This window comes from Eubalaena glacialis, chromosome 19, assembly GCF_028564815.1.
Source record: "Eubalaena glacialis isolate mEubGla1 chromosome 19, mEubGla1.1.hap2.+ XY, whole genome shotgun sequence".
Lineage (NCBI taxonomy): Eukaryota > Metazoa > Chordata > Mammalia > Artiodactyla > Balaenidae > Eubalaena > Eubalaena glacialis.
Genome location: NC_083734.1, coordinates 41,102,949 through 41,116,731, shown reverse-complemented (window position 1 = coordinate 41,116,731; position 13,783 = coordinate 41,102,949).

Below are 13,783 nucleotides of genomic sequence, written 5' to 3'. Positions count from 1 at the left end.
AGGTAGCATCTCTGATGCCAGCGCACTTCCCATCTGCCCAGGTGCCAGGCTCTGTAGGCTGGAATGGAACAATTAGATCTGGTCCAAACAGATAATCTGAAAAGTACAGACATCCCCCGTTTTCTGAAAGTTCAATTTATGCCCCTTTGCTTTTACAAGAGACCTACATTAGTACCTGTTTTCTTAACTGAAAGAAATTCGAAGAGGATTTTTACTTCTATTAAAAAAAGATGAAAGGGCTTCCCTGGTGGCGCAGTGGATAGGAGTCTGCCTGCCAGTGCAGGGGACACAGGTTCGATCCCTGGTCTGGGAAGATCCCACATGCCGCGGAGCAACTAAGCCCGTGTGCCACAACTACTGAGCCCGCGCGCCACAACTACTGAAGCCCATGCGCTCTAGAGCCCGTGCTCCTCAGCAAGAGAAGCCACCGCAATGAGAAGCCCACGCACCGCAAGAGTAGCCCCCACTCGCCGCAACTAGAGAAAGCCCACGCGCAGCAACGAAGACCCAACGCAGCCAAAAATAAATAAATAAAATTAAAAAAAAAAAAAGATGAAAGGTGAAAGTAGCGTTCAGCATGTTTGCAACAGCCCTTATAGAGGCCTCGAGCACCCCAAGCTCCTTCCCCAGGGACCACACTCAGCACCAAGCTGCCGACGCACTGTGAGCATTGGTGCTTTATCTTGATTTATTTCGTGCATTCGTTAGCGAGATGTGTCCTAAGGTAATTGCTTCTTTGCTGTACTCCATTTTGGCTTATGAAAGTTCTCCTAGGAACGCTCTGCTTTCAGATAGTGGGGGAAACCTGTACTTACTTGGGTTTCAGAACATGTCAGGCAGTTCTGGCAGAGTGGTGCCTAAAAAGTGTGACGTGGAACCAGAAATTAAACTTACTGTGAAGACCACCTATTGCAGAACTTCCCTGGCGGTCCAGTGGTTAAGACTCTGCACTTTCACTGCTGGGGGTGCAGATTCCATCCCTGGTCGGGGAACTAAGATCCTGCATGCCTAACGGTGCAGCCAAAAATTTTTTAAAAAGACCACCTACTGCAAGGAATTCCCAGGTATCTGATTTTTCAAAAGTAGATAAAATCACTGTCCCAGACTGTCTCTGAGTCTCACTCCCTAAACCAGCACCCACCTGTTGAAGATTTCTGGGTGAATCATGGGTGCGGATTTCAATTCCCAGTTCTATTTGTTCAGGCTAACGTGCGGGTACCCTTGGTGCCCTCATGAGTTGGAGGTGGCCGGGATGGAGAGCTGGGGACGTTAGCACCTTGAATTTGCTCAGAGCTTACCCGTGGAGTTGAAGAAATGATTACAAATTCATTCTGGCTCATCCCAGTGTCCAACAGAATTGAATGCAGCCCACAGAAACAAGCTATGTATGTATTTTAAAATTTTCTAGTAGCCCCATTAAAGAAAGAAACAGGCAAAGTTAATATTAATACATTTTACTAAATCCAATATATCCCAAATAATCTCAATTCAACATGTAATCAACAAAATCATTGAGATGTTATATTGGGTTTGAGGGTTTTTTGGGGGGTTCATTTGTTTTTTGCCCTCTGCCTTTGAAATCAGGAATGGATTTTTACTTAAAGCACATCTTAGTTTGGACCAGCGGTGTTTCAAGTGCTCAACTGCCACCTGTGTCCAGTGGCTCCCAGAGTGGACAGCACAGGTTCAGAAAATAACTAACATTACTAAGTTGCAATATCTAAACCCAGGCAACTTGGAAATCAGGCAAGGACAGAAGAGAGGAAACAAATTACAGCAAGAAAGACTTGGATCAGCTGCAGTGGACAAGATCTCGTGAAAGAGGTCAGAGGGATCCTGTGTGTACCTTTCTAGAAGGCGAGAGAGAGGCTAGGATGACTTTGGCAGGATTGGGGAATTTTTTTTTTTCTTATAAATTTATTTATTTTGTCTTCGTTGCAGTGCGTGGGCTTCTCATTGTGGTGGCTTCTCTTGTTGCAGAGCACAGGCTCTAGGCGCACAGGCTTCAGTAGCTGTGGCTCGCGGGCTCTAGAGCACAGTCTCAGTAGTTGTGGCACACGGGCTTAGTTGCTCCGCGGCATGTGGGATCTTCCCGGACCAGGGATCGAACCCGTGTCCCCTGCACTGTCAGGCAGCTTCTTAACCACTGCACCACCAGGGAAGTCCCAGGATTGGGGAATTTTAACTTAACCTAGACTGAGAGATCTAGATGTGTCCTGCCCTCAGAGCGGCTCTGGCCCCCGGGCACTTGCTGTAGGTACAGTCAGATTTCTATCAACCTGTTCAGAAGGTCAGCGGGAGACAGGCAGCCCCGGCCCCGAGGCTTGGTGCTGAGGACGACTCTTCTTGCCGAAAGGACTTCAAGGGCTGTCAGTAATGGCTTCAGCTTCAACATTTGGCCTTTGAAGATGGAGATTAATCCTCATTTCTTGAGATGCTACAGATACATTTAAGGGAGTGAGATCTCTGCACCCCAGGCTCACACAGGCCCCCAGGAGCTCCCGCCAAGCCCAGGAACCCTCCGCACCCCAACCTTAGCTCCACATTCACAGGGGCTCTTCAGGCCTCCTGGTGTTGAAAGCAAGGTGGGAAATAAACGTCGATCGGTGCTGTGACTCAAACTATCACTGTTCTTTTATGACCTTACGACCTGGACACCATCCCTGGTGACAGTTCCTGAAAGGTGCGGCGACAGCCCTTGGGGCAGGAGTCCTCAGGGGGACTTGCTGTCGCCTGAACTTGGGAGAAGTATCTCCCTATTTCCTGAGCTTGATGAGGCTGTGAAGCCCTGGATCCCATCCCCCACGCAGTGCTGCATTCCAGCTCAGCTGTAAGGGGACGAGGCACACTTGGTCCCCCAGAATGCCAACAGAGCATCCCTGATGCTGGACTGCCCTTTGCTCTTGCACAGAGCTCTTCACGTGGTCCATCTGACCACGAATTGAGACCCAGCCTGACCCACCCCCCGGGGAAGGGACGCCGGCCGTGTTTGGTACACTCACGGCCCCAGGGCAGCCCGGACCACTGGGCTCAGGCCTCCAGCCCCCACTGCCATCTTGGGCTCCGAAGTGTTAACCGCTGTTCCCTGCAGTCCCCACCCCGACCCCTCAGGCACAGTCCTGGCCTTCAGCCACCTGAACCCCTGCCCACTTGGCAGCCTACATGCTTCCTGACAAGCGTCTGACCAACTGCCAGCCTCTATTCTCCCCAAGAGCTGTCTGCTCCTCCCTGGCAGCTGGAGTGCCCACTTGGGTTTAAAAATAAACTCACGCTCTGCCTTTCTTCAGCCTGACCCCTGTAACTTCCTCCAGGTTAAGCCTGATCCTGGCAGCTGCTTAAAGTAAGGGGCCGCCATCACTCCAGAGGCCACCGCAGGAACGTGTTCCAGTGTCTCCACTGGGGACAGACCGTATGAAGTTTGTCCCAGAAAACTCTGTTTTGTCATGAGATGATTGTCACTTTTCTGGGGGTCATTCCCAGGTTGAGGTGTGGTTGAGGGCACAGGGGTAGGGTGGTGGGAAGCAGGGCTGATCTTAGGGGGAGAGTGACTCCCACGTTGACATCATTACAAAACCGTAGTCTCGAAACAACCTAAATGTCCATGGACAGATGAATGGATAAAGAAGATGTGGTACATATATACAATGGAACACTACTCAGCCATAAAAAAGAATAAAATAATGCCATTTGCAGCAACATGGATGCAACTAGAGATCATCATACTAAGTGAAGTAAGTCAGAAAGAGAAAGACGAATACCATATGACATCACTTATATGTGAGATCTAAAATATGACGCAAATGAGCCTATCTACGAAACAGAAACAGACTCACAGACATAGAGAACAGACTTGGGGAAGCGATGGAGTGGGAGATTGGGGTGAGCAGACGTAAGCTATTATGTATGGAATGGATAAACAATAAGGTCCTCCTGTATAGCACACAGAACTATATTCAGTATCCTATGATAAACCATAATGGAAAAGAATTTTAAAAAAGAATATATATATGTATAATTGAATCACTCTGCTGTACAGCAGAAATTAACACAACATTGTAAATCAACTATACTTCAATTAAAGAAATAAGTAAGTAAAATTAAAAAAACCAAAAACCAAAAAAAAAACAGTAATCTCCCACCTCAGCTGGGTGCTCGCAGGAACGGCACAGGCACACCTGCATTTGCCTGGCTGATGCTCTTCCCTCTCCCCATCATTTAATCCCACCTCCTTTGCTCCCTACAAACTCACCCCATCCCACCCCTTCTCACCCAGATAACCACTCGCCTCCTACTTCACACTCAAACTGAAACCCCACTCTTAAGCCCTGCCAGGGTCCCACTTGCATTCTTACCAGTGCTCTTGAGTCCTTCCCCCCAAAGGTCAATCCCTCTTTACCTTGAACCCCAACCCCTCCTACCGTCTCAGGACATCATTCTGCCATTAATTTTTTTTAAGTTTTACTTATTTATTTATTTAGGCTTAGTTGCGGCACATGGGATCTTCATTGCAGCACGTGAACTCTTAGTTGCGGCATGCATGTGGGATCTAGTTCTCCAACCAGGGATCGAACCTGGGCCCCCTGCATTGGGAGCACAGAGTCCTACCCACTGGACCACCAGGGAAGTCCCCATTCTGTCATTTACTAATCCTCTCCCCTGATAGCTTCTACTTCTTTCCAAACTCAAGACCTTTCCATCTTTAAAAACAAAACCACCACCACCAGAACACCCCTGGCTACCAGCCCCGAATCTTCACAGCCACACTTCTTTTTTTTTTTTTTTTTTATGGCTGTGTTGGGTCTTCGTTTCTGTGCGAGGGCTTTCTCTAGTTGCTGCAAGTGGGGGCCACTCTTCATCGCGGTGCGCAGGCCTCTCATTATCGCGGCCTCTCTTGTTGCGGAGCACAGGTTCCAGACGCGCAGGCTCAGTAGTTGTGGCTCACGGGTCTAGTTGCTCCGCGGCATGTGGGATCTTCCCAGACCAGGGATCGAACCCGTGTCCCCTGCATTGGCAGGCAGATTCTCAACCACTGCACCACCAGGGAAGCCCAGCCACACTTCTTGATGGAATTGGCTGCTCCTACCATCACATTTCCTCATCAATCATCCAGTCCTTGGAGCAAACACTGGAGGTTGTCAACTCCAAATCCATCTCCTTCTCTATCCCATCATCCAGATCCTGGCAACGGCCAGCTCCACTCCTCCAGCCACGCCCTCTCCAGTCGCTCCTCAACGCGGAGCTCTGGCTCACCTGCCTGTTCCCTACCTGCCTTTCCAGCTCACTTCAGGTCCACCTTTCCCCTAGACTCCAACCTTAGGAATCTCTTTCAGTTTCTTGACGTTTTTCATCCTGGGACCTTCTTCCCATTTATGACGTGACGCTCATTTTATCCAGCTAACTCCTATTCATCATTTAGGTCTGAATGGATGTGGCTTGCTCCAGAAAGACACCTGGGTTGGGTGTCTCCCCCACATGTTCTTGGAACACTTGTTCTCCTTCCTAGATCAGAGCACTCAGCACACTCTATCACACTAGCCTGTCCGCGCACGCTTCCCACCCTCCAGACAGCATCAGCTCCATGACGGGTGGGCAGAGCCTGCCTTTCACAGTATCATATTCCCAGCATGTAATCTGGTGCCTGCAATATTCATGGTGCTTAATGTTTGTCAAGTAAAAAAAAAAGCAGTGCCATCCAAAGACTAAATTGGACTGGATTGGATGGTTGTGCACTGGGTTAGGGGAAAAAAATAGGAAACATTAAACTGGACCTGAAAATCCAGACTGGCTCACAACTGTCCTGTTTTTTGTTTTTTAGTTTGTTTTTTTCGGCCACACCGTGGAGTCTTAACCACTGGCCCGCCAGGGAAGCCCCTGTCGTGTTGAACTGGGGTTTAATCTGGAATGTGAATGATCTTTGGGGTGTGGAAGCAAAACAGTTTCATTTGAGACATACCCCACAGCAGGTGTTCACTCTGGAAATTTCTTTCCCAATGCACAACAGAAAGAATAACTGACTTGTTACTGTAAAAAAGAATTGGGATTATATTCCCAATCCCACACCCTCTCCCTCAACCATATTTCCTCTGAGCCTTTCCAGGTTTATTGGTGGAAACACCATTCTTCCCACCAAGTACCCTCATGTATGAAACCTTAGAACTCACAGCCCCTAGTTAGTAAGGGCTTACTGTGGGCCGGGCACTGGCACAGCATCTCAGGTGACGCTCACACTCACCAAATGCAGGCCTATTTTAGCCCCGCTTGACAGATAAGGAAACCCAGCCTTAGATGACACGCCCCCTTGAACCCACTATGTTGCTTGTAACGTTCATCTGACCCTGTTAACTTTGATGTAAAGGTCCTATTTTCTACAGCTCTGTAAAGGCACTCAGGGAGTCTCGTTTTCCATCTTTTTGCAACTTTTGCAGAGTTTTTTTTTTGGTTTTGTTTTTTAAGAGTATTTTTTTTTTAACTTGCTTTTTTAAAATAATTAATTAATTAATTAATTAATTTTTGACTGTGTTGGGTCTTCGTTTCTGTGCGAGGGCTTCCTCTAGTTGTGGCAAGCGGGGGCCACTCTTCATCGCGGTGCGCGGGCCTCTCACTATCGCGGCCTCTCTTGTTGCGGAGCACAGGCTCCAGACGCGCAGGCTCAGCAATTGTGGCTCACGGGCCTAGTTGCTCCGCGGCATGTGGGATCTTCCCAAACCAGGGCTCGAACCCGTGTCCCCTGCATTGGCAGGCAGATTCTCAACCACTGTGACACGAGGGAAGCCCTGCAGTTTTTTTTATGTGGGGCTACCTAACATCCTTGTTGGGGAGGACGCTAATACATGACACCCTGTGCAGTGGCCGTGGCCCAGAGCGGAGACGGTGGAGCTAGGAGGTAGAACAGGCCTGCTGCTCCAACACAAGAGCCGGCCACTAGCTTCAAAGGACCTCCATGGGTTCTTCCCTTTTCTGAGTAATTCATAAACTTCAAAGATTTATAGTGTTTACTTACTAAAATACTTGCCCAGCCTCTCCAGGAGCTTCAGAGGAAAGAATAAAAGAAAAAAAATCCTAATAGTCAGTGTTGTTGAAAGGGGAATGGAGACTAAAATCCTGTTTATTCAGACAGAACTGCAGAATCGGAAAATGAGAGGGACTTGAGAAAGTATCTGTCCAATTTCCCGCTTGATTCCTGCTGCAAAACCCCCAGTTTAGCCTTTGTGTGAATTACAATGATGGGAAACACACCACCTCAAAACCCTAGAGATTCTTTACCAGAAAGCTTAAATTGTAACCACGTTCTTCCTCCCTCCTCCGATTCCTCCTTCCTAGTGTCCTCTTATCTTCCTAGGACTGTCCTTTTTTTTTTTTTTTTTTTTCGCTCCGCTGCATGCAGGATCTTAGTTCCCTGACCAGGGATCGATCCGGTGCCCCCTGCAGTGGAATCCTGGAGTCCTAACCACTGGACCACCAGGGAATTCCTAGGCGAGTCCTTTAACTGCGAGGACTGCTCCTATTTCCCCAGTGCAAGTCTTCTCTCCCTCAAGCTAAAGATCCTTTCGAATTCCTTAAGTGCCCTTCACGGGCTAGGGACCCAGGTCTTGCCCTGTCCTGTTATTCTCCTCTGGACATGCCCCAACCTACCCATGTTCCTCCTAAAGCACGTTGCCCAGAAAAAGAGAATACTCCAGTGTGTCACGACCAATAGAGCCAGAGCAGCGGGCCCATTACCATCCTTGATGAGGAAACCTCACTTCTACAGAAGCAGTAACTGTGCTCTGATCAGACCACATCAGAAATGTGTATTTACTGGCCTTCATCTTACCATGATTTGGCCTAAATCTGTAGATGTTAAATCTGAGAAAGTTATGGGGGCTAAATTTAATAATAGCTTTTTGTTTTTAGGAAGGAGCCAAAACTACATGTCAATCCTTGTTCAGAGGATGTATTATATGAAGACACTAGAAATTACGAAATTACGCTCGGAGAGACAGCTGAAGACCCCCCATCAAGCACCTGCACAGTCTTCGTTTTTGGTAAGCACTTGCAAATTCACTTCTGGGAAGCTCTCTCTCCTGTTCTCTTTAGAACACGGTGTTGAGGGTTGCTAGGAGCATAAAGTATAAAACTGAAGGCATCCAGCGAAGCAGGTCTACAAATGCTGGTGTGAAAAGTGCTCCAAGATGTAGGAAGTGAAAAAATAAGACATGGAGGTGTCTATAGGATGACACCTCATACGTAGACTGACATATGCACAGGAGAAACCTGTGTAGAATTCACAAAAACAGACCAGCATTTTACACTTGGGGAGAAAAACTGTTGGGAAAGGGATATTTACTCTTCACCCACTTAACACATTTTGGTACTTTGAATTTTTAAGACATGTGCACGTATATTACTTTTTTTTTAAATATAAATGTATTTATTTATTTATTTTTGGCTGCGTCGGGTCTCTGTTGCTATGCGCGGGCTTTCTCCAGTTGCAGCGAGCGGGAGCTACTCTTCGTTGTGGTGCCCGGGCTTCTCATTGCGGTGGCTTCTCTTGCTGTGGACCACGGGCTCTAGGCGCGTGGGCTCAATAGTTGTGGCTCGCGGGCTCTAGAGCGCAGGCTCAGTCATTGTGGCACACGGGCTTAGTTGCCCTGCAGCATGTGGGATCTTAGTTCCCTGATCAAATGCATGTCCCCTGCACTGGAAGGCGGATTCTTAACCACTGGACCCAGAGAAGTCCTTACTCTTCCTTCTTCTAGCTATTTCCTGGGATCATAGCCGACAACTCAAAGAGCTGGCTTGAGTGGCTGCTCACTGCCTAGGGTCAATTAAGATAAAGGAAAAGCAGTTCCTACCCCACACTATGTGTCTTCTAGGTCAACAAGCCCCCCAAAGCAAACCACTGGAACTAAACACCATAATCACAAGCTGGTCTATAATCACAACTGGTTCAAAAGCTGTAGCTCAGGCTTCCCTGGTGGCGCAGTAGTTAAGAATCCGCCTGCCAATGCAGGGGACACGGGTTTGAGCCCTGATCCAGGAAGATCCCACATGCTGTGGAGCAACTAAGCCCGTGTGCCACAACTACTGAGCCCGCGCTCTAGAGCCCGCGAGCCACAGCTACTGAGCCCGCGCTCTAGAGCCCATGCTCCACAAGAGAAGCCACCGCAATGAGAAGCCCGCGCACCACAACGAAGAGTAACCCCCGCTCGCTGCAACTAGAGAAAGCCCATGCGCAGCAACAAAGACCCAACACAGCCAACAATAAATAAATTTATATATAAAAAAAAAGCTGTAGCTCCTTTGTCTGTGATCATTTCCCCATCTGAATGTGAAGTAAACAATCCACTGACAATTCTCACTCACTCTGTTTCCAGGGCTTTTGGCATTATGTGTCTTAAGGAGCCCAAATCCTTATGCAGACCACTCTGCCGTCAGAAGTTGAGGCCTGTCATTGCTCTCAACAGCACCTGGGTACAGGATCGAACATCAGTCTCTGCCTGCTGGGCAGAAGCCACAGCTGCAACACGCTTTCAGGAAAATGGGCCAGGCTGAAGGAGCTCCCTGTCAGTGTTTTTCAATGTTTCCAGAGCAAAGATAAAATTTCACTTTCACGGGACTGACTATACAAACTAAAAATAAAATTGAAAAAAGCTATCTAGTTCTGTATCATTTTTCCCCATGGTCAGGTCCCATTCAGGTCACTGGCTATGCACCGAAATCGGTTATGAACAGTTGCTTGGTTCTGCCTTGCCTGGAGTTTAAGGCTGTCAGCCAGCCCATACCCTGTGTGATGGCCCCGCAGAGCAGAGCAGGCAAGGATACTTGTGGGAGGTTCGGCAGAGGGTAAAGAGGGAATCCGGTCAGCTTTTCCTTGAGGCACTAGCAGTGGGCTTCCATAGGTTTTCTTTCACAATCCCTGAATCTCGTTTAAAGTAGGCATAGCATGTCAAGGGCAGGGCAAGGAAGGAAATGCTGTGCCATTTCCTCAGGATTGAGAGGGCAGGAGAGAAAATCAACTGACAGCGGATGCTTGTTACCATGTCATCATCTTTTTCCTTGTTTTCCAACCCTGAGTCACTTCCTATTTCTAATTTCCTCAAAGATGTTATAAAATGTAGGGTGGAGAAACTCTGAAGTAAAGACACCAACTCGTTCATATACAAGGTGGGATGGTTCTTGGTCTAGTCATAGTCAGAAGCCAGAAGTCCTGAGTGCATATTGGAGGATGTTTTGAAAATTTATGCTTGGGGGGGGGGAGGGATAAATTGGGAGATTGGGATTGACATATACACACTACTATATATAAAATAGATAACTAATAAGAACCTAGTGTATAGCACAAGGAACTCTTCTCAATACTCTGTAATGACCTATATGGGAAAAGAATCTAAAAAAGAGTGGATATATGTGAATGTATAACTGATTCGCTTTGCTGTACAGCAGAAACACAACATTTTAAATCAACTATACTCCTATAAAAAAAAACTTATGTTTAAACATCTAGTTGGAGACAGCATTCTTCCCAGCGGCCCCCGCCCCTCCCCCAAATCACTTATGGACTATCCCACTGATTCCAGATGAGTGTCTGAATCATCTGCAGTCCTCCACTCCACAGACAGCCATCAATCTGAGCTGACACATGAGATGACACTCACTTGCTATGTCAGGTTTAAACCTCCTTGAACAGAGATCATTCAAAACAATCTCCCTCTCGCTTTTATTCTGGCCCACATTTCACGTTTTTATTTTTTTCTAAGTGGTTCTCAAACCTTAATATACATAAGAATTACCTAGAGAGAATTTTTGGGTGATGTCACTATTCTGTATCTTCCGGTGGTAGTTGCTCAATGCATGCATTTGTAACTATACACTAAAAAGGGTGAATTTTACATCATGTAAATTACACCTTAATAAAAGATTTTTTAAAAAGTCACCTGGAGAACTTATTAGTTCTTATTATAGGCCTCAGATGGGTCCAAAGAACCAACATCTTAATAGGAATTCCCTGTTACTTCTTCATAGGTGGTCCAAGGGTCACATATGGAAAAAATGCTGTAAACACAGCAAGGTCCACCCAGCTGGATCCACCCCCTGCCACAGTGAGAGCCCCACTAATACCTGCTTCTGCACTTCGCTAGGAAAAGAGCATAGGATGCTGGATTAAGCCACTGGGCAATCAATGTGCAGACCTGGATTCTGTTCTCAGCTCCGCCTCAACCCCTCTATCCTTTATGCCCCTGTGTAACATGCTTCCAACTTGAAATAACTAAAGGAGGCAAACCCTAAAAAACTACATGTTAAGATTGGTATAAGCCCTTAAACCCTTAGAAATATTGTTTTAATCTCTATGTAGTAAACAGACTTTAACTTTGATGCAACACCTTTTCCAGGTACTAATATCTGTTCTGATGGCAAATCTGCCAAAGAATCCACTTTCCAAACTAGCAGTGACTTAACAGCTCCAACAGCTTTCAAACGGCTCACAAGTTTATTACCAAATATGGTTTGGCTGACCAGTTTACAATCTGTGCCGCTGAGGGTGGGCTTGACGCATGAACTATTCTGTCACTCAGTCAGCTATTCTGTGTCTGGGGTAACAGAGGGCATTGTTGGAATAAATGCTACCCTCTCCTCAGCCCTCTCCCACATCCTCTATTCTCACAAAGTGGATTAGTCATACCAAGACTGGTCTACGTCTGTGAGGAGCATCTTTCTCAGAGGGCACTCCTCTTCTCCAGGCCTTGAGAACCAAAGGGAGCCAGAGATCGGGTATGTTCCTGGTTTCTGTGCTTAGACCTTAGCCTCCACCCTTAAGGTCACCTACCCCTCCAGACTGTGATGCCACAAACACGCCAAATCCTTTTAGCCACAGCCATCCCAGAGGAGTTCTAACCCAGCTATGAAAAAGGGCATCTTTTGAGCCCAAACCTCTACTTGGAAAATTTCCTGCTCATGTATTTCCACTGAGATCAACTTACAGGTGAATGTATGGGAAGAGATTTTCATATCAGGTTTTCTGTGTAAACCATTAAGCTCTTGGGCACTATTTGATACAAAGAATGGGGTAAAAATCTTCAATATGACATTTCCTGGCAGTTGAGTTTTCACATTTGGAAAAAGATGCACAGACCACAAATGAATCTTCTAAACTGTATTTGGAACTGACAAAAACATCTGGAACTAACAAAAAATCTTCCTAGAGACAAGGCCCTCAGCAGAGTCTGTCCCCACCATAAAATTTTACATCAACTGTACAGAACAAAATTAGCAACGAGTGATCTTTGGCACTAGAATGGGTGACTCCTTAGCTGTTCATACAATATCCAAACTGCACATCACATGACATTAAATTGCTGGTTAACTGTTGAATTTTACATTTAAATTATCTTAAAAAGTTGGAAGTCCTAGCTAAGTTTTTTGGTATCAATATGCTAATCATATCTAACACTTAGTGCCTGAGGTAGAGACTTCTGTAAGAGATTTATTGAAGAGAACACAATTGAGAGTACAAAAAAGAAAAACACTTCCAATCTTGGAATCATACAGCCAAATGTCTTTGCTGGTTCAGCAAGCCAACCCTGAAATGCAGAACTCTTACTTCTTTTATTTCTGTAGAGATTTTGCACGGGAGTAGGGCTTTCTTTTGTTTGGACTCCTGAATTTTGGAATACATGGATTGCTTCTTTCAAAAGTATGATTATTAACATGGAATGTGCATGAACCAAACTCACTTAACATCATTATTAAAAACAACAAAAGCAACACAACTGCACATTAGGGACAACAAATAAAATCTTTTAAACTCTCCATGATATGTGGCCAGAATGAGTGACAAGTATGCAAGTCAACCTAATGATTCTAACCTTTGATGGTAACTGTGGATTACTACAGATCTATGATATATAGGTGAGTTGAAATTTTATTTCCAAACTCTGCACTGTATAGGTGCAGGGGCTTTATTTTCAGGTGGTAAGACTCTTCGTGAAATTACATTATTTTATAAAGATAAAATTAATCTAACAACTGGAACCTTCCAATCAAAATGACCAGCAGCTCTGTATCTCTGACTTCAGGTACTTTTCTTCACAGTTGGGAAAGACCTTTCCTTTATAAAAAGGCATTTGTGAAGTAGGTTCAAGTATAACATAAACTTGCCTTTTATAAAAAACTGGCTGGCCAAAAATTTATCCTAAACTATAGGTATTATTTTTAGAAGTGTACTGTCTCTTAAATGAGACAGAAAACGTAAAGCCTAGACGTTTATAAGCGTAAAGGGTAAAGCACAGGTATGACTAATAGGAATAACATTTAAGTCCATTCTTGGTATAAACTGCTTAGAGCAAGTTTAGTGTTTTAAACAATCACTGATTCCTGTGATAAAGAGCACTGAAGGACTTCTTACTACATCACATAGTTCTTTCACCTATTTTTTTTTTGAAGCTCCAAGGTCAGACAAATGATCAATAATAATAGTTGGTTTTTTAATACTTTTTTTACCAGACGCTTTTTCTAACTACTTCATAACACTTCTGAGAGGTAAGTGGCTCCTGGAACTTGGAAAAGTAAAGTGAACCGCCTAGTCTCATACCATGAAGAAATGACAGTTAAGGTACCTAATGATGACGTTTTTCTTTTTAAAGATATAGGTGTCCTTCTAAAAGACAGATATGTGGGAGCCCTAACCTGTGAGAACCATTTTAGATGGCAAAGTTCCTTTTTATCAAAAGTCTATAGACGTCAGTCAAGGAAAATCCCCAAACTGACTTCAATGAAGTAACACGCTTGTGGTTTTAAATGAACA